Consider the following 24,778-nt stretch of genomic DNA (forward strand, 5'->3'; position numbering starts at 1 on the left):
TGTACTTCCTGATTCCGATGTCTGGACTCTGAGACAGGAGCATTTTATCAACAATTTAGTGAGGCCCTAAGCTGCTTTCTTCCTCCATGCCCTTCCAACATGATAGTGTGTTTCATCTTGGGCCTAGAGCAATGGAATTGGCCATGAATGAACTGAGTCCTCTGAAACCATGAACCCCAAATAAATGTATTCTCTATGTTGTTCTTGTCAAGTCTTCTGTTCATGACAATGAAAAAGTTGACTAAAACAAGGTCAATTATCTCCTTCGTGCACCTGCCTTCCTAAAAGTAGGATCTCTAGAGGACCCTGTCAAGTGGCCCTTTCCATTTGTTCTCTGCTCCCTCTCTTGTCCTCTCAGGCTTGTAGTGATCAGGCCTCTTCACTGTCACTGCACCATATCTTGCTGCCATTCTTTTATTAAACTCACATCAATTATCCATCCATTTCTTGCTGGATCTGATAGATAGAACATGTACCATATCACCACCTAAACTAGCTTTGTTCCTTTTTTGTGGGTCTTTTTGCAAGATATTCAACCTCTCTGAGCATTGGTTTCCTCACAGAAAATATTATAGGAAGAGGAGGGGGGCTCTAAGATCACTTTTAGCTTTTAGAATCTTTGGTTATAAAGCAATAAGAAGATGATAATGCTAGCTCACTTAGAATTTAATCAGGAAAGGGACTGGTGATGTAACTCAGTGATAAAGTGCTTCCCTACCATGATTAATCAAGGCCCTGGGTTTGATTTCTGACATAAGAAAAAGAAAAAAAAATTTTTTTTTTTTTTAACCAGAAGAGTATGAACAAGCCTGAATAGAAAAATGTGTATGCTTATTCCATTGGGTATCTGGGTTTGTGTGAAGGGGGTGCACATTTAAAATAGCCCAGGACTGGGGAGATAGCTCAGCTGGTAGAGTGCTTGCCTCACAAGCACAAGGTCCTGAGTTCGATCCCCAGTACCGCAAAAAAAAAAAAAAAAAAAAAAAAAGCCCAGAGTTAGCTTGGCATGGTGGCATGCGCCTATAATCCCAGTGACTCAGGAGGCTGAGGAAGAAAGATCACAAGTTGAAAGCCTGTCTTAGAACTTAGTGAGGCCCTAAGCAACTCAGCAAGACCCTGTCCCAAAAAATGATAAATGAAAAGGGCTAAATAAAAAAAATCCCAGAGTTAAGAGTTGATGGGGAAAAAAACAAGAAATACCTCTGTGCTACACGTATATTTGTTTATTTTATTTTATTTTTACTTTTTAAAGAATGTTTTTAGTTATAGATGGACTCAGAGCCTTTATTTATGTGGTGCTGAGAATCAAACCCAGTGCCTCACACATGCTAGGCAAGTTCTCTACCACTGGATCACAACCCCAGCCCTGTATATTTATTTTAAACATATTCCTTTCCAAGAAATTCTTCACAGTTGTGGTAGAAATAGGGTTTTTAAAAAATCTTTATTATTTATTAATTTTTTTTTATTTTTACAGACTGCATTTTGACTCATTGTACACAAATGAGGTACAACTTTTCATTTCTATGGTTGTACACAATGTAGAGTCACACCATTCATGTAATCATACATATACATAGGGTAATACTGTCTGTTTCATTCTATTATCTTTCCTTCCCCCAATCCCTCCCACCCCCTTTTCCTCTACACCATCCAAAGTTCCTTCATTCTTCTCTCCCTCCCCCAACCCCTTCTCATTATATGTCATCACTCATTTATCAGAGAAAACATTTGGTTTTTGATTTTTTGGGCTTGGCCTATTTCACTTAGCATGATATTTTCCAGCTTCATCCATTTACCAGCAAATGCCATAATTTTATTCTTCTTTATGGCGGAGTAATATTCCATTGTGTATATATACCACAGTTTCTTTATCCATTCATCAATTGAAGGGCATCTCAGGGCTTCTTTTAATTTTTTGTGGTTTTGGGTGTAATAAAAGTTGCTCCCCTGCCCTTTGCATCACAACCTAGCTTGTCAGTCTGAAAGCTGTTCTCCCTGCCCTTTCCACTGCAGTCATTTTCCCCGCCTCCCAACTACTTGTCAGTCTGTGAACATCCTAGCTAGCTGTTGGTTTATCAGTCAGCTTGCAAATATCCTTCTCCGTTATTGGTCCCCTGTTAGTCCAGCGGAATTCAACTGCTTCAGGGTAGCTACCCTGCCATCTTTTCTCATGCTTTCTCTCCCCCTGACACTTTCTCCTCCTCGCTTTCCTCTCTCTCTAGCGTGCACCCTTTCTCTTTCCTCTCATTTTCTCTCTTACCCTGCAGGGAGACACTCTGTTTGCTTAATAAACTCCCTTATGTGATTTCCCGTGTCCGTCGTGATTTTGGGGGGTTTTCTTACATTGGGGACTGAACTCAGGTCCTCACACATGCTACAACCCCAGTCCTTGGGTTTTATTTATCTATTTATTTGGTACTGAGGTTTGAACTGAGCCACATCCACAACCCTTTTAATTTTATTTTGAGACAGATGTCTCTCTAGTTGCTTAGGGCCTAGCTAAGTTGCTGAGACTAGTCTTGAACTTGTGATTCTCCTGTCTCAGCTTCCCATGTCGCTGGGATTATAGGCCTTTGCTAGAGCTCCTGGTTTAGGAGTTTAGTTTATATTTGAATCTCTGTTAGCACTTGTCTTCTCTTCTTGAAAAATGTCAGAATATCCCAGCTACTTGGGAGGCTGAGGCAGGTTTGCAAGTTCAGGGCTAGCCTGGAAACTTAACAACATAGGAGTGATCCTCTTCAAAAAACAAACAAACAAACAAACAAACAGGGAAAAAGGTTGGGGATTTAGCTCAGTGGTAGAGCACTTGCCTATAGCATGCAGGATGTTCTGAGTTTAATCCCCATTATTAAAATAAATAAATAAATAAAAAGGAGAGGCTGGTTGTGGCTCAGTGGTCACTTATCTAACATATGTGAGGCACTGGGTTTAATTCTCAGCACCACATAAAAATAAATAAATAAAATAAAGGTTCATACACACACACACACACACACACACAAAGGAAAAAATTAAAAGTCAGAAAAAAATTTCTCCTAGTGTTTTTTTTTCTCTCAAGTCTCTACTTCTCTTAGTATTTCTGTTTCTATTTCTGTTTTTGTCCATGAAAACCAAGCAGAGAAAAGGAAAAGGCATTTCCCCCTTAGACCCCGACTCAGCTGGGGGAATTAGTAAGTTCCTAGATAAGGGATCTAGCAGTCTTAGGAATTAAGAAGTCAGAATTGATCAGCACCTACAGCTGCCAGTTAGAGGAGCAGAGTCTGGTATGGACACCAGGGAAGTTTTCCCAGACAGGCCAAGGTTGACAATTAATTTTAACTTTACACTTCAAACTCCTAGCTGTTCTTGTATCACCCAGGTGACATATATCTGTGATTTCAGGAAAAGTGCTTATAAACTAGATAGGGAGACTAAGATTTCTCTATAACTGGAGCTATAGATGACCCTAAGATTTTTTTTAAATATCTTTGTTCCATTTATTTTCATGTGGTGCTGAGGATTGAACCCAGCACCTCACATGTGTGAGGCAAGCACTCTACCACTGAGCCACAACCCCAGCCCGGCCCCAAGATTTTTTAGAGTTGGAAGAACTTCATTATAAATTGGGCAGGGTGGTACATGCCTGTAATATTAACTACTTTGGAGGCTAAGGCAGGAGGATCTTAAATTTGAAGTCAATCTCACTAACTTAGCAAGACCCTGTGTCAAAAAAAATTAATAAAACCACTTTGTTTTACAAAATGAAGTAAATTTAGTGAGGGAAAGGTCTGGTCCATAATCACACAGTAAATTGCAGGACCAATAATAGCTAAAAGGTACATAATGGCTGTGTGTGGTGGTGCACGCCTTTAATTGTGGTTCTGAAGAAGGATTCCAAGTTCAAGACCAGCATGGGCAACTTAATGAGGCCCTATTTCAAAATAAAAAACAAAAAGGTCTGGGAATGTGGCTCAGTTGTAAAGCACCCCTGGGTTCAATTCCCACTACCAAAAAATAAAAAATAAAAGGTACTAATGCTGCCTCTGCGATATATGCTTTTTATTTATTTATGTATTTATTTTTGAGGTGCTAGGTCTTTGCACCTCAAAAATAGGCAAGTGCTTTATTGATATACCACTGAGCTATACTAGCCCTTCCAGATTTTTCCTAAAGGCACTTTTCATTTTTTTTTTTTTTTTGTGGAGCTGGGAATTGAACCCAGGGCTTTGTGCATGTGAGTCAAGCACTCTACCAACTGAGCTATGTCCCCAGCCCCCTAAAGGTACTTTTCATAAACAATGATGGTATTTCAGATAGGTCATGATCAGACAATTGTTAACAGTACACACCAACTTTCAAACTCCTTTCTGCCATTATAAAACCCAATAAAGAGGCTATGGGTGAAGCTTAGTGATAGAGCACTTGCCTAGCATGTGTGAGACCTGATTTGATCCCTATCACCACAAAACAAAAACAGTGCCAGGCATGGTTGTTTTCATCTTAATCCCCTCTACTCAGGTAGCTGAAGCAGAAGCACAAATTCAAGTCCATCTACGGCAATTTAGCAAGACCCTGTCTCAGAATAAATGATAAGCAGATGTAAGGGCAGTCTAGCTGCAGCATCTGTCACCCATTGATTACCGGGCTTGAGTTAACTGCTCTGGATGGCTAGGCAGGTGTCCCCTTCCTCCCTCACCATTTCACATGTATTCCTCCAGAAGCTGGGACACTACGTCAAAGAAGACAACTTTCCTCAAAAGCAGAGGACCATTCTCTGGTGAAGTAGCTGTGCTCCCCTGCTATCTCACAAAACAAAAAATAAAAAGGGATATAGCTCAGTTGCAGAGTACTTGCCTAGCATTCTAGAGATCCTGTGTTCAATCCCTTGTAACACACACACACACACACACACACACACAAACACACATCCCAGAAAAAAACACTAACAACCCAAGATTCAATGAGGTCTCTTGCTACTTTGTTGTAATTTTGATCTGTCAGCTAACACAACAAAAGAGATGATTTACTGTACATATTGTACATGTGTTAACACTGGACCACAACTGAAAACAAAACTAATCCAGAATGCCACAGGTTTAGGACAAACGACAAAAGGGACTTTGTGCCAGGTTTTTAAAATTTTTGTTTTCTTTTCCCTTTATTTTTTTAATTTTTAAAAATGTTTTGCAGTGCTGGGGATTTAACCCGGGGCTTCAGGCAAGTGTTATGCCACTGAGCTACATTCCCAGCTTCCAAGGACTGTTTGGGTTATGCACAAGGTGGGTCTCTCAGAGATAGTCTTGGCAAACAGATAGTGATGAAAGTTCTAGATCCATTGAGAGACAAATTCTAGACAATAGCATGCACTTGTACCCTGGTCTCCAACATTGCTTATTTCTGCTCCTTTGACCAATATGGGTATACAAGCTAGTTCACTTGGACTTCTGACTCATCTTTTATTTCATTTTATTTTTTTTTGTTGCTGGGGACTGAACTAGGAGTGCTTTACCACTGAGCTACATTTCCAGCCCTTTTTGTTTATTTTGAGTAGAGGATCTCCCTAAGTTGCTGAGGTATTTGTTAATTTGCTAAGGCTAGCCTTGAATGTGGAATCCTCCTGTCTCAGCCTCCTGAACTGCTGGCATTACAGGAGTGCCACCCACCACACGTGGCTCATCTCTACTCTTCTGCACTTCACCCTACCTGTTTGCTTCTTCCTCAACTTGTCTTTCATGTTGCAGACGTTTCTTTTCTTTACTTTTCTTCTCAGAATTGGGGGTTGAACCCAAGGATACTCTACCACCAAGCTACATTCCCTGGCTCTTTTTTAAATATATTTTTAGTTGTCAATGGATCTTTTATTTTATTTATATGTGGTGCTGAGCATCAAACCCAGGGCCTCACACATGCCAGGTAAGCGCTCTACCATTGAGCTACAACTCCAGCACCCCCAGCTCTTTTTAAATTGTTTTATTTTGAGACAGGATCTTACTAAATTGCCAAGACTGGCCTTGAACTTTCTATCTTCTTGCCTCAGCCTCCACAGTTGCTGGGATTACAGGTGTGTATCACCATACCCGGCCACTGCAGAGGTTTGTAAAAAGATGGGCTCTAAGGCTGAAAGCCCCAATGAAGTCTTCATTTGATGTTCTGAATAGGGGAAGTTTAGAGCTAAGGTTGACTTTTCACTTTTGACATATTTAACAGCTTTTCATTGTTTGACATTAAATTTCCAGAAGTGAAGTTAAAATGGCAGAATTAAAACTCTGAAGATCCACAATCCAGAAAAGAAACCACTGGTCTTTTGAGAGATGCCATGTTAATGGTGTTACTGGAAAATCCAGATTGACAGACACACCGGTAACCAGTTTGGGGAGATTAAATCCCAACGGGTTTCTGAGATTAAAGAAGTGAAGCCATTGAAGGTGGAGAGGGAGAGAAGGAATGAATTTGAGTTTTTTCACACCATAACAACTTTGTACTAAGGTACTATCAGGAACTCTCTTTCATGGGAGACCGGAGGAAGTCTCTCAAAACTAGGAAGGAGGGACTGGAGGTATAGCTTGGTGGTAGAGCATGTGCACAGAAGGCATTCCATTCAATCCCTAGCACCAAAAATTTAAACCTAGAGTGAGAGGGTATTGCTAATTTGCCACATCAATCCAGTTGCAGATACATCCTATCAGTGACATATACATTTTCCCACCAAAACAACAATGAAATGTTCTGTGTAATAACAACATAGTTTAAAAAAATTCTACATGTTTACAGAACTTGATAAAAAACAAACAAACAAACAAACAAACAAACAAACATAGTATATCAGAGCTGGGTACAGATTCCAGCTACTTGGGGGATTGAGGCAGGAGAATTGCTAAGTTTGAAGTCAACCTGGGCAACATAAAGAGACCCCATTTCAAAAAGTGTATATAGTATTTTGGACTCTACAGTCACTGGAAATACACAGTTATCAAAAGTGCACACACTTGAGCTAGGGGTGTAGCTCAGAGGTAGAATGCTTGCCTAGCATGTGCAAGGACATGGGTTCAATCCATAGCATTGGAAAAAAAAAAAAAAAAAAAGGCACACAGCACACACTTCACTTGATACCTCCAGCACCTTCAGCTTTCTGTTCCTGGTCTCCCTCTTTGGGTACCTTCTCCTTTCTTTGCAGGGTCTTTTTTAGGATTGAGCTCTGGCTTTGGAGAAGCATGTTTATCAGGGAACCTAGAGGTTCTTCTCTGTGGTTCGTCCTTCACCTTGGCTTTCTCTGCTATAGCATCCTCTTGACTTTTCACTTCAGGCATAGTGGCAACAGTGGCAGGACACAGGCACTAGGTATGGGGACACACAGGCTTTGTTCCATTCATGGAGACTGTCATTTCTTCCTAGTCATGTTTTAAAATGTTAACTTGTAATGAAAGGAGGATGAAGATGTGGTATAGTGGTGGTAGGAGCTGGAAGTAGATAGAAATCTTGGGGGCAGAATAAGGAACTAAGAAAACCCAAAGCCGGGGATCCCTGTCTTGGATCCCCCTATCCCTCACTACTTCTACTACTTCTCTTCCTCCTCTTCCTCCTCCTCCTTCTTCTTCTTCTTCTTCTCTTCTTTTTTTTTTTTTTTTGATATTGGGGTTTGAATGCAGAGGTGCTTTACCACTGAGCTACATCTCTAGCCCCTTTTAGTTTATTTATTATTTTTTATCTTGAGACAGGGTCTCACTAAGTTGCCTAGGGCCTCGATAAATTACTGAAGCTGGCCTTGAACTTTTGGTACTCCTGCCTCAGCCTCCCCAGTCTCTGGGATTACAGGTACACACCACCATGTCAAGCTTCCTTATCCCTCACTATTTCTTCTTTTTTGTTTTTGTTTGTTTATTTGGTGAAGGGTTATGGAAAATAATATCCCTGCAACATAGCCCCCAAAGAAAAATGGAGAGAGTTATGGCTCCGGCTCCGGAGGAGGGAGGGGAAACTAGTCAAGGAACAATGGGCCCTGGGGGAAAGGGGCGGATACTGAATGCTGGGCCCTAAACCATGACCTTCCCCATGGCTAATTAGTCCTGAAGGGAAGCAGAGCAAATACCAATGGGCAAGATTTGAATACTCATCCCTGGAATCTGAACTCTTATCTCCCCAGACAACACTGAGTTTCAACCTTTTTACAACCACCTTCCTAAATTAAAGTTTTTTTTGTTTTGTTTTTTTTTTTTTTTTTTTTTTGAGGTGCTGGGGATCGAACCCAGGGCTTTGGGCTTGCAAGGCAAGCACTCTACCGACTGAGCTATCTCCCCAGCCCCTAAATTAAAGTTTTAACCTGTTCAACTAGCCCCTGACTGTCAAGACTGCATCTACACCACTCCCAATGATTACATATTGTACCTTATAAAACCCTAAAATCCCCTCTGTAACTGAAGGCCATTTTTCCCATCCAGAAAGTGGACCTGAATGGCGCCCGAGTCTGTGAAGGAATAAAGGTTCTCTGAATCCATTGAGGTCTGCCTCTGTCCTTTTGCGCTTACAGTTAGTACTGGAGATTTAACTCAGGAGTGCTCTACTACTGAGCTACATTCCCAGTTCTTTTTGTTTTTTATTTTGAGACGGTCTTACTGAGTTGCTGAGGCTGGCCTTGAATTTGTGATCCTCCTGCTTCAGTCTCCTGAAATGCAAGGATTACAGGCATGTGCCACACATCTGGTCTTATCCCTTACTCCTTACCCTAGGTCTCACCTTAGAAATGATCCCTAGAAAAATGGGGATAGTTATAGAATCACCTGACCTCCTGTATGAAGTCTGAAGGCTATACAATCCTAAAAAATGTTCAGTAATGATGGTATGAATAGACTCATACCTGGTCCTCCAAGCCTGTCTTTTTAAGGTCCTAACGCTTGTTAGAGGTACATTCTGTTAAAGCCTGGTAACCTTAGTTGAATGTCTCTAAACTATTTAGGAACTCACTCCTGGTGGTTTCATATTCGTTCTTCAGAAATTGAGAAAATCTCCTAATACTTGCTATGGTCATGGATGGTCCCCACTGAAGTGGCAACCCTGGGTATGTTGTGATGGGCTGACAGAGCTGACTCCAGGAGAATGTTATAGGCCAGACTCTAAGGGAAATGACTAAACAGACTCCATTTTGCTCTGAGACTCCATGTTATGTAGGAAATAAGCTTCTCCCATGGGAATACCTCACCTCTGTGCCCATCATCAGTTACTTGGTGTGACATGTTTAATAATATACAATGGCAACTCCTATGTAGTAAAGAATTGCTCTCTTTTGATTCCTATTGCTCCTAAACAATGTACCATGTGAACAGTGATTGTGTGGATGTTAGTAACCATTCTTTAGTTTGTACTTAGGTAAGGGTCAGTTTGACCCACTTCCCCCTCTGTTGATGATCTCATGATGTTAATGTGTAATTTCAAATCATAGCAACAGACACTTATGATTGATGTAATTTTTGTATAAGAATCCCTACAACCCTGTGATCGGGGCTGTTCTCCCAATAGCCATTTTTTGGGGGCACTGTGTGAGACAGTCAGTTGGCCGGCTTAATAAAGACTCTCAAATTTGGACTTCTCAGTGGTGATCGGTCTGTTCTTAAGTTGCGCCCCATAACAATGTCACATGATCTACTAATAGCCCCAATCTCAGCTGACTGGATCAGGGCTGGTCATCTCCACATCCTATAGGGACCAGTAACATATAACATTAACTGGCTTAAAAATTGAGCTAGGATGCCAGGCATGGTGCCACATGCCTATAATCCCAATGACTTGGAGGCTGAGGAAGAACAGCAAGTTGAAAACTTACATGGCAAGGCCCTAAGCAACTTGGCAGGACCCTGTCTCAAACTTTAAAAAATAGGGCTGGGGTTGTGGCTCAGTGGTAGAGTGCTTGCCTAGCAGGTGTGAGGCCCTGGGTTTGATCCTCAGCACCACAAAAATAAATAAAATAAAGGTATTATGTTCATCTACAACTTTAATTTTTTTTTAAATAATAAAATAAAAAGGGCTGAGGATGTAGCTCAGTGGCAAACCACCCCTGGATTCAAACCCCAGTACCCCCCCCAAAAAAAAAAAAAAAATTCAGCTCAGCTTTGAAAATCTCTATGAATTTGTGCTTGATAAGAGGCAACCTGGGGCTGGAGTTGTAGCTCAGTGGCAGAGTGCTTGCCTCGCATATTTGAGGAACTGGGTTTGATCCTCAGCACCACATAAAAAGAAATAAATAAAAGAAAGGTATTGTGTCTGTCTCCAACTAAAAAACATTTATTTTTTTAAAAAGGACTCAATCTGACTTAACAAGAGAAATTTTCATCTTTTTTTCTCTAAACCAGAGAAATTTCCATCTTTTTATGTCACATATATAGTTTCTCCTCTCTTGACCTTAGCTGGTACCCTACTCATTCTGGTACAATTAATTCTCTATTTCTGTACACTTAAACAATTTCTAGGCTGGGGTGTTAGAGGACTTGTTTAGCATTTGTGAGGCCATGGGTTCTGGCCCCTGTAGTACAAAAAAGAAAAAAGAAAAAAATAGAATATGTTTTCTGCTAGATTTTGAACGCCTTGAAGACAGAATCTGATTCATTGTCTCAGGCATTTATTTTGTGGAAAACAAAATACTTAATGAAGGGACAGCTTGAGGAAAGGAAAGAATACAGCTAATCTCTCTGTGCCTCAGACTCCTCTTCAAAATAAGAATGACAGGGCTGGGGATTTAGCTCAATGGCCTAGCATGCATGAAGACTTGGGTTCATCCCCAGCACATTAAAAAGGTAATAATAAAATAAGGCTGAAATTTCTTTGCCTTCCAGGAAACTGAAGAAGAAGAGCTCAGGAATCATTTCCAAGACCTATAACCTACTTTACAATTTTTCCCTAGAGCAGAGCCCAGTGTCAGAAAAGTCAAGAACATTACAGTTTATCTTTCAACAAAAAAACATTTGGCCTTGCTTTACAAAGACAACAGGTGTAGTCATTCTGTTTCTGCAAAAGGCCAAGCTGAACTATCTTTGGCCCTGAAGAGGGCCTGAGCTATCGGGAGATTAGCATTTGACTAGGGGAATGTCAGGGAAGGCCTGGGATGAACAGGTTGTCAAGCTCACTCCTGACCTCCCTCCTGTGCTGTGAGAGGTATATTTCTTTCATAGTTAGACTGAAAATTAATCTCATCAGAGCAGATTTCTACTGGCAATTGCCATGTGTATATTCTTGGAAACTCAACAGGAAAGTTTTGCTTAATTTAATTTAAAGTTGACATGCAAGTGAGTGCTCAAGGAAAATGCTCTTTCTTTAGCGACTACAGCTGGCCTACACTCAAGTGGCAGAATCGGCACCATATCAGCAGCAGAGGATCTGAGGGTTGGCTTCCTCATCTAAAATACCAGTCCCACCACCTGTCATTCCACCATTAAACCTTAATTCCCCAGTATCTCTTCTGCTTCTAGAGACCCTATTGGTATTCAAATTGTTATGGAAAAAGCCTTTTTATCAGGGATTACAAAAAGGAGGAAATCAATTCCTTATCCTATACTATTAAATACTGATTTTTATACCTTTATCTTCAACTACATTGACTTCCAAAGAATCCTTCCTTCAGTTAAACTTGTTTTATTTCTACTCCACCTGTGGTTCATCCAAAGGCCCTTGCCTGGAATTCTGGTCTTCCTGAAATACCTGCCTATCTACCTTCTCTAAGGTTGTTTCTCTTCATTTCACAGTAGACATTTATTTAGCACATACTACAATGTGCTAGCTGGGGGTGACTTGGGAGACTGGGGCAGGAGAATTGTAAATTCAAGGCCAGCTTCAGCTATTTAGCAAGGCCCTAAATAAATAAAAATGGCTGCGGATGTGGTTCAATGGTTAACTCCTTTGAGTTCATTCTCTGGTACAAAAAAATAAACAAAAAATGTGCTGAGATGAACCTAGGGTCTCAGTCATGCTAAGCGAGCACTCTACCACTGACCTACACCCCCAGCTGCACTTCCCTGCCCCCTGCCCAACTTTTAGTTGTTCATAACATGGAGAACACAGTCAAAAAGTAGTGGGTGTACAATAAATTTGAGGTCTAGTGTTACCCTGTTTCAAAACAAAAAACTAAAAGGGCGGGGAGGTATCTTGGTGGTAAAACACCCTAGGTTCAATCCCTAGTACCAAAAAACAAACAAACAAAACCTGAGGTAAAATTTGCTTCACATTTCTTCCTTCTCTAGAATTTGTAATTTGAATATGCAGGTGGGCATGTATTGGTTGTCACATCTCACTTGTAAGCAAAATGTAGAAATGTGAAACAGACATTTTGCAAGGTAACTTTCAGGGGACATCACTTCTATTTTGTAGGACTGAGGATGGAATCCAGGGCCTCCCACAAATAAGGTCCGTCATTGAACTACATTACAAGTACTCATTGTTCATTTAAAAATTTTTATTGATAATGCTTACTCTAAGTTAGAGCCTGTATTAGGTGCTAGAAATACAAACATGAGAAGACACAGTTCTTCAAGAAGCTTAAAGTTGCCGCATATGGTGGCACACATCTATCATCCCAGGGATTTGGAAGACTGAGACAGGAGAATTCCAAGTTCAAGGCCAGTCTTAGCAATTTAGCAAAGCTCTCAGTAATTTAGTAAGAATCTGTCTCAAAATAAGAAATAAAAAGGGCTGGGGATGTGACTTGATGGTAAAGCACCCGTGGAGTAAATCCCCAGTACCAAAAAAAAAAACAAAACAGAACAAAAAAATTTAAAGTCCAATGGGGAGAGACAGGCAAAGTTATATCAGGTATTAGAGAAAATAAAAGCACCAAGTATCTGGAGTTAAGCTGACTTGTGTTTGAATCATGCCACTGTCAATTGGTAGCAGTATGACTTTGAATTATCTCATTTAATTGGTGATGAAGATGATGGTAATATATTCTTCAGAGTGTCTGTAGGAACAGAAACAGATTTTTATTTAGCAGGGGACCCTGGCCTATACCTGTAATCTCAGCAGCTTGGGAGGCTGAGGCAGAATTGTGAGTTCAAAGCCAGCCTCCAGCAATTTAGGGAAGCTCTAAGCAACTTATCAAGACCTTATCTTGAGGGGTGGGAGGGGTGGGGGGGAAGGGAAAAAATAACAGAATGAATCAAACAACATTACCCTATGTAAATTTATGATTACACAAATGGTATGCCTTTACGCCATGTACAGAGAAACAACATGTATCCCATTTGTTTACAATAAAAAAAAAAAAAAAAAAAGACCTTATCTCTACAAAAAAAGAGCTGGGGATGTGATTTAGTGTTTAAGTGCCCTTGGGTTCAATCCCCTGTACAAAAAACAAAACAAAACAAAAAAAATTATTGGGAATTGAATCCAGAGGCACATTACTACTGAGCTATAAACCTAACCCTTTTATATATATTTTGAGACAGGGTTTCACTAAGTTGCTGAAGCTGGCCTTAAACCTACTATCCTCCTTCCTCTGCCGAGATTATAGGTTTATGGGCATGTGCCACCATGCTGAGTGAAATAAAGTAATTTTTGTACATCTTATACTGAGCCTAGCGCTTTACAGATGCTTGATAAATATTAGTTTTCCTTCCTTCTCTTTATTTTATTTTATTTTTTAAAGGCCTTATTTATTTCTTTTATGTGGTGCTGAGGATCAAACCCAGAGCCTCACATGTGCTAGGAGAGTGCTCTATCACTAAGCCACAACCCCAGCCCCACTTCCTTCTCTTTAAACCACATCATTTATTGAGTCTCTTTTCTGAGTTCCATGTGGGACAGACCATGAGCGAATTCAGAACAAATACAGTGTATTTGAATAGCAAGACCCACACAAATGAAGGGTTAAACTACAATATAGCAAATTTCAAATTGTGAGATGGAGTGAGGGTGGTAGTGATTAATAGGGGTTGGGATTCCTAGGAGAGGTAAGCCTGGAGAGGAAATAAGACTTGGGTTGTGAGAAGAGAGTTATTGTAGGGAGGGTGAAATTAATGGGAACTCAAGGGTACAGAGTCATGAAGTGCTGGAGATACAGGAGTAGAGGATCTTCAATGGATAGCCTCAGCAATTTAGTGAGGTCTTAAACAGTTTAGCAAGACCCTGACTCAATACAAAATAAAAATGGGGGGCTGGGGTTGTAGCTCTGTGGCTCTGAGTGCTTACCTAGCATGTGTGAGGCACTGGGTTCAATTCTCAGCACTGCATATACATAAATAAAATAAAGGTTCATTGACAAGTTCAAGACCAGGCTCAGCAATTTTGTAAGGTCCTAAGTAATTTGGGGTGACATTGTCTCCAAAAAGAAAATAAAAAGCGCTGGGGATGTAGCTCAATGGCAAAATGTCCCTGAGTTCAATCCCCAATACAAAAAGAAAACAAATACCTGTTGGACCCTAAGACTATAAACAGTGTGTGAAAATAATTAAGTTAATTGAGAGTTTCCTATATGCTAGGCAGGTACTTTACATAATCTCGATTTTCACAACTCAGTGATGTTATCAGAATGAAAAACTCTTGGACAAGGCCTCCTGGAATTCAAAGTCCTTCTATCTAACTAGCCTAGGATAATACATATACTTTTGTTTTCCCTCGGGATTGAACCTTGGGCCTGGCCATGCCTAAGCATGTATGTTCTATGGCTGAGCTACACCCTTAGTCCCTGTTTAGTACTGAGGATCAAATAGACCAGTAAATGGAAACTTTAACCCTGCGCTATAATTATAGACCATTACCTCATTTATACTTAATTCCTGGAATTAACAACAGGTACAATCTTACTGAGAGGTGGCCCATTCCAATTTCCGAGACAGAAAACTGATATGGATATCTCACGCCAGGAAATAACTCCCTAAACCTTTCCTTATCCTCAAAATGAGACTTATTCTAGCCTCGAGGGACTGATTACATGACATAATATGATTGTATACAGGGCTGATGTGGAGTAGGAGTTCAATAAATGTTAGTCTTTTCAGGTAAAGGAATTTGGGAATGCAGAACCTGACCCACTTTTAGTTAGCCTGAAATCGCAAGGCCCTTCTAACTTGCGGACTTTCTGTGTCTCAGATTTCGCCGCTAACCGTTGGCATTTTCCCGCGCAGAGAGCAGGGCGGGGCGCGAGACCCGCAGCGTGATAGCAGAACCCGCCCCTCCGCTACCGGGCAGAACTACACCTCCCAGAAGGAACCACGCTGGGTCACTTGGCAGGTGGGACGCAGTGGTATTTTTTCCCGGAAGTTAGCCCTGTTCACTGTCGGTCCAGGCCTTCACTCTATACCAGACTCAGCGTCTGTGCGTCTGTGAACTCGCACGGGAAATGCTGCTGCAGTGGGTGCCTTTAATGTGCGGCATGCTGGGGTTAGTAGTCCCCTTCTACTACGTCTGGAGGACAGGCTTGTCTTGAATGGTTGGGTCACATCACATGATTAGAGAAAGCTGGTCGCATGGGTGCAACTTGTGGTGCCTCATGAGGTCATCACAGCGCGACGAGCTGCAGTTGTGGGCAACCTGTATGGCAGTGGGTAATACTATCTTCATAACTCCAAGTACGATACATGCCAAAAATCTCCTTTAATTGCTCCTTTTCTGGTCTTCGCGCGCTCTGAGATACTAGCTTTGCCCCTGTGGGGCGAATTGGTATGTAAAAGTGGCGGCTTGCTGTGTGAGTCTGCCGGGCAGCCGCGCGCGAGCTACGTGTCCTGGCTCCGCCCTGGCCCGTGACGTAAAGGTCACGTGACGGGCAGGGCCGCCTCTGCCGCGCCGCCGCTTGTAAGAGGCACATTGGCAGGTAACGAGCGGCGGCGGCGGCGGCGACGGGTTCTCAGTCCAGCGAGAGCAGCAGCGGTAATTGCCACCCTCCCCACTTCCTTCCCTCTTCTCGGACCCTGAGTGCGCCAGTGTGCACTTTCTGGACTTGGGTTTAGATCTTCTGAGCACCCAACCATCTTTCGGCTACCCTAGCGCCCGCCTCTAAGGACCGGGCCGAGCTTTCGCTGGCTTCACGCTTCCTTAGTATGTCCAGGCCCGGGCACACCTCCTTCCTCTCCATCTCGGTTGGCCCTGTTCCCTCTTACGCCTTCCTCAATCCTATTTGAACCCGGCCCCACCCAGCCCCAAGGGGCGCCCTACCCTTCCCCCTCGTGGGTCTCTGTCCTGGAGGGTGTGGTTTTCTCTCCCACCTCGGTCTCCTGCGGTGGGCTGGAGCTCTCCTTCCACGCTGTCGCTCCGCATCCTGACCACTTTGCGCTTTCACGCCCAGAGCTTGTCCTGGGACTGGCCCTCTTAAAGCCTAACTTCTGAACTCTCTATCTTTTCTTGGCGTAGTACAATTTTACTTTTTCATCTGGAGGCATCATTCTTAGATAGGACCGAGTTTCCCTTCTTACTCCTGGTTCTTGTTAGTTTGGTTGTGTCACAGTTATTTAATGTAGGTCTAGAACGCTTCGTAAACTGTATAGTGCTGTTAAATATTCAAAATGCTTTCATTGATGCGTTGCGACTAAATTTTCTTTACTGGTGAATCGCTTTCTCACTTTTCTCCTTGAGTTTTCGATCTAGTTAGTTGCTCAGGCATCTCCACAGTTACCACTCTGATCTCTTACCCTGTTCTCCTTAGGGGTTTATCTTATCGCGTTCCTGTTATTTCCTGTTTGACATAATCCTGAAGTTTACTACCACCTCTTACATCTAATCGTAGTCTGCCGGTATTGAGGCCATCTTTCTACAGCACCTGTGTATCTTAACAATTGAGAGCTTTTTACCTTCTTCAGTAAGGCATCCAAAGATCATCTTTTATTCGAAGGTTATATAATTAACATTTTTAGTGAATTCAGTTCTTATATTTTCTCTTCCACCGTGGTAAGGCTTTTTTCACCAATAGATATGCCAACCATTTAGTGTATTTCTTTTCTTTTCTTTTTTTTTTTTTGTACTAGAGATTGAACCCAGGTCGCTCTACCACTGAGCCACATCCCAGCCCTTTTTATTTTTTATTTGAGACAGTGTCTTGCTAAGTTGTTGAGTCTGCTTTTGAACTTGTGATCCTCCTGCCTCAACCTCCGGTGCCACTGGGATTACAGGGGTGAGCTCCCCTGCTCAGCTAGTTAGTGTATTTCTTTATCCTGTTAATTGTACATCCTTTTTACTTTGGTTCCAGAAATAAAGGTGGAAGGAAGGTAAATGCCATTTATACCTAAACTCTTCTCTAACTTAGGCATCAGGTGGGTACATTGGTATGGCCCCCATTTATCTCAGGAAAGGGAATAGATTCCACTCTGTAGAGATGATTGATCATCTTTTACCTGCCTGAGGGGCCCTATTGCTAGGACCATCCTTCCTTTGCTGTTAAGTCTTTTCAGTGGTAATTAGTTTCCCATTCCACTCTTCTGGCTGCTACCAGTGTGCTCTGCCTGATTTCTCTCCTTATGGCTAGTTTACATGTGTGGTGAGAGATTTTTTCCCCTGACCTCTGTCCTACTCTTTTTCCATACCCTTGATTTCCTCAATTGCTTCCTTGCTACCTCTGACCCTCAATAATTGAGTATTTTGGGGGAGATATTCTTGTGACTGAACTATGGCTGGTGGTGGTGGCATGGGACAGAATGAGGCCTTGAGAAAGGATTGTAATTTCTTCTTCTGCCTATTTCCTGCTACTCTTGTTTCCACTGGCCTCAGTATGGGCTAGACTAGCAATAGTCACATGTAACTTCCTTTAGAACTATACTGGAGCCATAATTCCCCTTTCTGGGAAATGGTGAAGCCTGTGCAGTGCTCACCAGGAGTGTCTTGTTATTAATCAGTGATTTTTACTAATTCAGGGATAAATGGTCGGAGAACATGAACAAGTAAGGGTTTATTTCAATATGCTCTTTTTTTTTTTTTTTTTTTTTTAATGGAAACTGGGCATTATCTCTACCCCCTAAAGTATGACATACATGTAGGTAATATAATCCTGTCTTGAAGGCTTGAACTGGTATGAAGTGACTTTATTTTTAAGATATTATCCTTTAAATATTGAAGTCCTTTTTAAAATTATGAGGTAAGGTTTACTTTGTTTAACTGTCTTATGACAGTTTTTTCCAGGGGAGGGGGAATGTATTATAAAGGGATAATCCCTGCTCCAAAGCAGGAGTCTGCATGAATTCACAGATAGTAAAGTTCCTCTGCACTTAACCTAATTGATGTCATTTTGTTTATTTCTCCTTTTGAGGTAACTCATATGTCAGCAAATACCAGTCTACTCTTAGTCGTTAATTTGAGTAAATGGAATGTCCTTAAAGCTAAGTGTTATGGCACCCAAGGTGTTGATGGTGAGGTAGTAATCCTTGATACATCCTAGCAGCAGTTTTTGTTGGTGTTTATAAAACCCAGTAGAGGTGATCCTAAAGGAAGGCAAAGAGAGTGTCTGTAGAGAGTATCACCATGTAAGCATGTGGTACATTGTGAAATAATTTTTAACCCAATTTAAGTGTCTACTATTTTCTCTTTTTGGTACTGGGTATTAAACCAGTGGTGCTTTACCACTGAGTTACATCCTCACCAGCCCCCCCCCCCCCCCTTTTTTTTTTCATTTTGAGATGAGGTCTCCCTAAGTTGCTTAGGACTTTGCTAAGTTTCTGAGGCTGACCTTGAACTTGTGATTCTCTTGTCTCACTCTCCTGAGTCTCTGGGGTTATAGGCATGCACCACTGGCTTCTCATTTTAAAAGTTATTAGGAATGTGTGCCTTATCTTTCTTCATTTGGAACTCTAAAGTTTAATAGAGTATGTAGATGATTGGGTCTAAACCTAGAAAAATTCCAGTGAGAATAATATTTTTTGTGTGTGTGTGTGTGTGTGTGTGGTGTGAGAGAGAGAGAGAGAGAGAGAGAGAGAGATTGAGATGATTGTGAAGTACTGGGGATTGAACCCAGGATGTTGCTGAGGCTGGCCTGGAGTTGATATCCTCCTGCCTCATCCTTCTCTTTAGTGGGTTATCAGCATGTGCCACCATGCCAGCTCAATGAGAAACTTTTTTTATTAGGAATTGAATCCAGGTTTGCTTAATCACTGAACCACATCCCAAGCCCTTTTTTTTATTTATTTTTCATTTTTATTTTGGGACAGGGTCTTGCTAAGTTGCTTAGGTCCTTGCCAAGTTGCTGAGGCTGGCTTTGAGTTTGCAGTCCTCCTGCCTCAATCTCTGGAAACCCCTGGGACCATCATAGGCTTGCGCCACTTTGCCTGTCTCAATGAGAAACTTTTGAAGATTATTTGTGGAAAAGGGAATCTCATTTGGATTTAGACATTTTGCTGTGTATATTTTTTCCTCATTGATGCTGGGGTTTGAAACGAGGAGTGCTTAACCACTGAGGCACATCCCCAGCATTTTACTTACTTAGAGAGATGGTCTTGCAGAGACTGATTTCCTTTTGCCTCAGGCTCCCAAATAGTTGGGATTACAGGTGTCTGCTATTGCACCTCCGGCTTGCTGTAACTTTTGTTTATTGCTGATGTATTATTAAGATGTCACATAGCAACTTTCTTAGTTATATTGTATGTACGTAATCTAGTAATATGTAGTACTTATACTGTTTATACAATTTTTTTTCAACATGTCTCTGGGAATTGAACCCAAGCACATACTACCTCCAAGCTACATCCCAGCTGTTTTTTTTTTTTTTTTTTTTTTTGAAGTTCTAGATGGACATAGTACCTTTATTGTGTTTATTTTATCTTTATGTGGTGCTGAGACTTGAACCCAGTGCCTCAAAGATGCCAGAGGAGTGCTCTACAACTGAACCACAAGCCAGCCCAACTTTTTTTTTTTTTTTTTGAGATAGAGTCTCCCTAAATTGCTCATGCTGGCTGCCAACTTGCAATCCTCTTTCCTCAGCCTCCTGATTGGGATTACAGGCATGCATAACCAACCACACATGGCTCTTCCTTACTTTTTTTTCTTCTTTCTTTTTTGTACCTGGAATTGAACCCAGGAGCACATTTCCTAGTCTTTTTCATTTTCTTATTTTTTATTTGCAATAAGTTGGTTATGGCCCTTGCTAAATTGCTGAGGTTGACTCTGGACTTGTGATCCTCCTGCCTCAGCCTCCTGACTTGCTAGAATTAAAAGTGTATGCCACTATGCCAGGCTCTTTCCTTTGTTCTTGTCTTTCTCTTTTTGTCACTTTTCTTCAACGTCTATACAAAAATACTCTGAATACTCACTAAGGCTCAATTGAGATTGTGGGCCCAGTCTCTTTAGACAGGGTCTTTGGACTATATTTGCCACCATAACATGCTGCCTCCCAGACAAGCATGTTAAAATCTACAATATCTTTGCAACCTCATAGACTTGAGCAAGGTATTTAGTGCTGATTGTATTATGTGTGTCTGCCTGGTTGAACTGTGTGTTCTTTGATGGCTGGATTTGGTAAGATTTGGCACTGTCAAATCATTAAACAAGAAAGTAAGTGGTTATTTATTTATTTATTTTGTGCTACTAGGGATTGAATCCAGGGTGCTCTATGGCTAAGCTATATTCTAAGCTCTTTTAATTAATTTTTTTGAGACAAGGTCTCACCAAGTTGCCTAAGCTGTCCTCAAATTTTTGATCCTCTTGAGTCTGCAGGATTACAGGTGTGCAGCTATAAGTGGGTACTTAATTAAAAGTTCAGATTCAGAGGCTGGAAACTACTCAGTGGTAGAGGATGTGCTTAGCCCAAATGAGGTACTAGGTTCATTCTTGGCACCAAACAACAACCCCCTACTCCAAACCGTAAGTTTCCCTGAAACAAGATTTAGAAGAAAATGTTTTGATTTAGGACTAATTGATAAGCCTAACTTATACATTTTATAAAATGTATATTTTAATTTATTTATTTATTAAAAAGTTGCTGAGAATTTAATCCAGTGCTTCACACATGCTAGGCAAGTGCTCTACCACTGAGCCACAACCCCAGCCCAAGCCTAACTTTTAATTCCAGAGTTACCTCAATGATAGAGTGCTTACCTAGCATTTGAGGCAAACATTTACCAACTGAGCCATATCCCCAGCCCTTTACCTAGCATTTGAGAGGCCCTAGGGTTTGATTTCCAGCACAGCCTTCTAGACTGAGCTTGCCACCTCCCTTTTTCAAATTAATTAATAAATTTCCATTTTAGAGTATGTTTTTGGGTCAGGCTGTTTGGAACTATTTTACTTATGAAAGCAATTTTCAAAAATTTGAAAAATGATAAAGATAACTAATGATTTAAGATATTGATATAAATGCTTACCTGTTTTTCTTTTTTGTTTTTGTGGTACTGGGGATTGAACCCAGTGATATGTGCATGCTGTGTAGGCACTCTGCCACTGAGCTGTATTGTCCTCAGTGGCAATTCTCTAATCTCAGCCTCCAAGTAGCTTATATCACAGGTATGCACACTGCGCAGCTCCTTACCCTTTTTTCTTTACATAAAATATATGTGTTTTTTTATTTTCATTGTTCTGGGATCAGACCCAGAACCTGATGCGTGGTAGGCAAGCACTCTACTACTCGGGTATAACCCTGAACTTTTTAATAAGTGGGGTCATGCCCAGGTATAATAGCTAGCCAGGGCAATTTAGTAAGACTGTCTGTCTCAAAAGAAAATATAAAAAGGGCTGGAGATGTAGTTCAATGTAGAGTACCTCTGAGCTCAATCCCTAGTAATATTCCCTCCTCCTGCCTGCGTCCCCCGCCAAAAAAAAAGAGGTATGATCATACTTTGCATACTTAAGACATTGTTTTGAAAAATATAGCAAGTTCACTGTAGAAGGTATAAGGGCTGGATGTGTAACTCAGTGGTGGAGGGCTTGCCTAATGTGCCAGGCTCTGGGTTCACTTCACAGTACCACAACAAAACAAACGAACAAACACTTGTTATTTACTGTGCTGGGGATTGAAGCCAGGAACTCTTGCATCTGGAATATAGACTTGACCTGTGAGCTACACCCCTATCCCATTGCTACTCTATTTTTTTACTTATTTATTTAAAAAAAATTTTTTTTAGTTGTAGATGAACACAATACCCCGATTTTATTTTTTTTATTTTTTATTTTTTTAAAAATATTTTTAGTTGTCAGTGAACCTTTATTTTATTTAGTAATCTGTGGTGCTGAGAATTGAACCCAGTGCTTCACACACGCTAGGCAAGTACTCTACCAGTGAGCTACAACCTCAGCCCAATACCCCATTTTATTTATTCATTTTATGTGGTGCTGTAGATCAAACCCAGTGCCTCACATGTACTAGGCGAGTGCTCTATCTCTGAGCCATCTCTGAACCACAACCTCAGCCCCCTGTTGTTACTTTAATTACTCATATCATAATTGTATCTCTTTTTAGCCTGACTGGTAGTTTATTTGTAGCATCTCACAAATGAGAAACAAAGTTATTAATGTAAGTCAGTTACAATAAACATAAACATTTTTCTTTTTAATTTGTATAGTTAAATTGTTTGATACTGGGGATTAAACCTAGAAGTGTGCTACAACTGAGCTACATCCCTAGCACTTTTTAGTTTTATATATATATATATATATATATATATATATATATATATATGTTATTTATATATTGTTATTTATATATATATATAAATAATTTTTAGTTATAGATGGACATAATACCTTTCTTGCATTATTTTTATGTGGTGCAGATGATTGAATGCCATGCCTCACATGTGCTAGGCAATGCTCTACCACTGAACCATAACTCCAGCCCACTTTTTTGTTTTTGAGACGGGGTCTTGTAAGTTGCTGAGACTGACCTGGAACTTGTGATCCTCCTGCCTCAGGCTGAGTTGCTGGATTACAAGTATGTGTCACTGCTCATGGCTTCAATTCTTTTTTAATATTGTTATTATTTTTGCAGTGCTAGATATCGAAACCAGGGGTATTCTATCACTGATCTACATATCCAACCCTGTTTCTTCCTTCCCTCCCTCCCTCCTTCTCCTTCCCTCCCTCCTTCCCTCCCCTCCAATACTGGGGATTGAACCCAGAAGCATTCTACCCTCTCTGAGCTATATCCCCAATACTTTTTAATTTTGAGATGGGGTCTCACCAAGTTGCCAAGGCTGACTTTATTTATTTATTTATTTATTTTTTGGGTGCTGGGGATCGAACCCAGGGAATTGTGCTTACAAGGCAAGCACTCTACCGACTGAGCTATATCCCCAGCCCCGCCAAGGCTGACTTTAAACTTCTGATCCTTCTGCCTCAACCTCCCAGTAGGTGGGATTATAGGCATGCACTACCACACCTGGTTGGGTCAAATTTAAATAGTAAGTTTAATTCCTTAATTTTTTTCACTCCCATCAAGATCTTGTTTTATTTAAAAAAAAAAAAAATTGTTTTCTTTTTAGTTGTAGATGGACACAGTACCTTTATTTTATTTTCAGTGCCTCATGCATGCGAGGCAAGTGCTCTACCACTGAGCTACAATCCCAGCCCCAAGCTCTTGTTTTATTTTTATTTCTTAAAAATATTTTTTAGTTGTAGATGGACACATCTTTATTTTTGTGTGGTGCTGAGGATCGAACCCAGTACCTTGCAGGTGCGAGGCAAGCACTCTACCACTGAGCTATAGCCCCAGCCCATCTTGTTTTATTTGATTAGAAACTTCCTGCCATAATATGATTATTTGGTAAAACGTTCCTTCAGATTGTTGGAAACCGGGGGCTGGGGAGATAGCTCAGTCGGTAGAGTGCTTGCCTTGTAAGCACAAGGCCCTGGGTTCGATCCCCAGCACCCTCCCCCCCAAAAAAAAAAAAATTGTTGGAAACCAGATGATCTATTGAACATTCTTAGCTTTGGTACTTCAGTTTATTTAATGCCTTCTACATTCATTATAGTTGGAAGTGTTAAGGTGATGATAGAGAAATATTTCTGTGTACTACAGCGCAATCCAGGTGTCAAAGGAATAAAATCCTTGTTAGGATGGCCATTTACTATTTTATTCCACAGAAGAGTTTATTTTTTAAATTTTACTAAAAGACCCAGTTGAAATGGGATGGAGCTTGCACAGTGAGATGTAGCTAAGCAAACTTAGGTATCTGATAGTTTGCCCAGCTATCAGAGAAGAGAAAGGAAAGAGGATTTTTTGGGGATGATAGCTAGACAGTGGTGCTAATGGCACAGCTTGGTAAATATATACTAAAAATAATTGTATTCTTAAGGATGATGAATTTTATGGTATTTAAGCCTTTCTGCAGTAAATTATTAAAGTCTTTTTGAAAAATGAGTTTAATATTTTGAAATGAAGAGATTGAACAGGAAAAAAAAAGTAGCCAGTGTCCATTAGTCCTATAATTGCTACCTCTTATGGTAACTAAGCATTTGAAGTATATTTTGTTTGCTGCTCCTCACAGATTTGGGAAACAGTGAGATACTTTTTTGTTGCCTAATCTTGAAATTTGTGGACTCCAGATCTGACTTCTAAACTTGTGCTCTTAATCACACTACTGTACTCCTTTACCTATGTGAAATATTGCTGTCTGGGAATACAGCCAGGTGCAAACTGATAAATAAAACAGTGTAAGTAATAGAAAGGAACATTAACACCTTTGTAGTGCAAAAGGCTGGGGTTTTGTAATGTGTGAAGGAGGAGGGATGGGATACACAGATGGGGTCCTTGAATTCCTATGCCAGGTTTCACCAGTTTCACTTTTCTTTTCTTTTTTTTTTTTTTTTGAGGGTGGTAGAGATGGAACCCAGAACCTCACACATGCTAGGCAACAGCTCTATTGTTTAGATTGTTTTCACTTTCATCTATTTTATATGTTGGAGTTTAGTCAAGACA

At 40.7% G+C, this 24,778-nt stretch overlaps 1 protein-coding gene across 3 annotated transcripts in view; it reads left to right on the forward strand.

Moving 5' to 3' along the window:
- The first annotated feature begins 15,711 nt into the window (after positions 1–15,711).
- Positions 15,712–24,778, forward strand: part of Ubap2 (ubiquitin associated protein 2) — a 112,796-nt gene continuing 103,729 nt past the window's right edge. For 2 of the 3 annotated variants that reach the window (XM_047525218.1, XM_047525219.1), the window contains exon 1: positions 15,712–15,822. The gene's annotated coding sequence lies outside the window, so the exon portion shown is untranslated. The remainder of the gene's footprint in view (positions 15,823–24,778) is intronic. The other variant, XM_047525225.1, reaches the window with a different exon arrangement.

This window comes from Sciurus carolinensis, chromosome 14, assembly GCF_902686445.1.
Source record: "Sciurus carolinensis chromosome 14, mSciCar1.2, whole genome shotgun sequence".
NCBI lineage: Eukaryota > Metazoa > Chordata > Mammalia > Rodentia > Sciuridae > Sciurus > Sciurus carolinensis.